General features: G+C 30.0%; 1 long non-coding RNA gene across 1 annotated transcript in view; it reads right to left on the bottom strand.

The window, feature by feature from the left end:
• LOC111742786 overlaps positions 1 to 1,856 on the bottom strand; it is a 251,542-nt gene extending 249,686 nt beyond the window's left edge. The window contains exon 1 of the long non-coding RNA XR_002781468.1: positions 1,792 to 1,856. This is a non-coding gene — a long non-coding RNA (uncharacterized LOC111742786). The remainder of the gene's footprint in view (positions 1 to 1,791) is intronic.
• Between the last annotated feature and the right edge of the window lie 541 nt (positions 1,857 to 2,397).

The raw sequence follows: 2,397 nt of genomic DNA, 5'->3' as shown, positions 1-2,397 counted from the left end.
CTATTAAATGGAAATAATAATCATTAATGTATGGAAATACCCGGCATAGCGTCTAAGCTAGAGTCAGCACTCAATAAATGACAGCTATTATTATAAGAAAGAATGGAGGACAATTAGAATGAACTTAAGCAAAAATAATGAAGATCAAGTAAAAGAGTGCCACAAATTTAAAGAGAAAGCATACCTCTAAAAATGATTTACTATAGGAATTGGAGGAAGATGTTTAAATACAATTGTACTTTCTCAAAAAAATTAAAAAGTACAGCCTCTATGAAAAAGAAACAGAAATTGAAGGGGGCAACAAAATGAAGTTAAAAATAAAGATGGCCAAAGAGATCTAAAGAATAAAATTTAAATGAGTTTTTAAAAATAATATTAAGAAAGAGAATAAAATAGGAAAAAAATGTTATTTTAGTTATTATAAAAATTGCATAATCGATACTGAGGAAAAGAGAATAAGTGATGAAAAGTGTAAACTTGAGATGATTTCACAGAATGCAGAGGAATAAGATTAAGAAATTAATAAAAACGATGAACGCAAAAGGCAGAAAAAATGGAGATTAAAACTAAAACAATTTTGATTTTTCTGAAAAAAAATTTGCATTTTATTGAAAAGAAGATTGAAGAAACTTTCCTGAGCTGAACTAAAGCAACATACAAAGAAAACACACCACCTGGATACCCTTTTTAAAGATATCAAGAAGGTAATTTAAGCATATGAAAATTAGATCTGAAAAAAGATTTCAAGAGAGAAAAGATCAGGAGACAAAAAGTAGTGATGAATGGATGAAGATCCTACTGGAGGATTAAACTAATGTAAATTATATATGAATAAAAAGAACAACTAACTGAGCACCAGAGAGTGAACAAAAGCAGACAGATTCCTATAGAGGGCATATGGTAAATAAAGGAGGGAATAAAGGGAAGCTGTAAAAAGTGAATTCCCAGATTTCGTGATATTTAGATTCAAACCAAGTGCAGTTGACATACACAATGAAATCATCAAGCAAAGGCCCTGGGCGGCAGGGGTTCGGGCAGTGGGGATGCATAGTCTTTCTTAAAATAAGGATATGTGTTTAGGAAAATCAAAACATTTTTCTGGCTAGGTCTCATTGACCAGGATGAAGTTATCTCTGATCCAGAACACATTCCAAACTAAACTATATTAATATGTAATACTTAAAACATAGACAATATGATTTTAACCCTCTCAAAGCAAACACAATTACCAACCAAAAACAGCAGACTGACATTGCTTTTTCTTTCTTTATCCTAAAATAAACAAAAGTTTAAGAAATCACCTAGAGTTATAATTTTTACAATTTTAGTTATTATTTTAATCATAAGAAGCATAATTATTCTTCATTTCAGGTTATGGTCAAAAATATTATGACTAAATGTCCAGTGACAATCCATGCTCAGAGATTCAGACACTGTGGTTACAAACAATCTCCAAGAATAAGTCAAATAACCCCCCTATCTCCACAAAGGTTTTTTCCAAGATTATATTTATCATAATATTCCAGTATTACAGACATTTTTAAGTTATATTTTCTTACTGCTCAAGCAAATAAAGGAAATGTTTAACATATGAAGCATAATTAGATTTCCTAAGATGTTCTATCAGTGGTAAGTCTATAAAAATCTAATTGCTTTTTTAAAAGCATCATAGTAAAATCACAATACATATGTTTTATAAGCAGCATTTAAAGAAGTAAACCACTTTATAACAGATGTAACTTTTTAAAAAATCCTTAATACTTCATATGAAACCATTTATTTTCTACTTACAGTATCTCATTTCCTTGTACCATCAAATATGAGCATTTATCACTATATGAACAATTTATCCAAAGTATAAAGTGATATAATTATCTTTTAGGTGCATTTTGCAATAAAGTGAACCCTTTTTATGGTCTCCTAGAGATTAAAAAAAAAAATCACATTAGAATATTTTACCTGATTTATCATAACAAAAAATTATGTACACCAAAAGCTAATTTGTTAAATCAGATTCAAATATAAAATTCTATAGAAATATGACACTATAGAGGAAAGTCATTCATGCTACTTCATGCATTTTGAAGAATCACATTTCATTGCTCTTAGAGAAGAAAAAGTAGGTTTTGAGTTGTTAAATATTTTCCCAAAAACGTAGTTGTTCATTTGTCTGTTCCTACCTGTAACTTAGATTTCTCTCTTTGGCAACTGAAATATATCACAGCAAAAATAGCAGCTGTGGTACAGAATTATCAGAAGACTTTCAACTTCATTATAGTTCACCAATTGCAGAGACCTTCCAACTCACTTACACACAAAGATTTATAAGCAAATCTAAAGACTGAGTCTGTCCCCAGGATGCATCCCCACAGTATTCCACAGTATTGCTACTGGTGC

This window comes from Pteropus vampyrus, unplaced genomic scaffold (assembly GCF_000151845.1).
Source record: "Pteropus vampyrus isolate Shadow unplaced genomic scaffold, Pvam_2.0 Scaffold4, whole genome shotgun sequence".
Taxonomy (NCBI): Eukaryota; Metazoa; Chordata; class Mammalia; order Chiroptera; family Pteropodidae; genus Pteropus; species Pteropus vampyrus.
The sequence above is the reverse complement of the archived record's forward strand: the minus strand, read 5'-3'. Positions and strand labels throughout refer to the sequence as shown.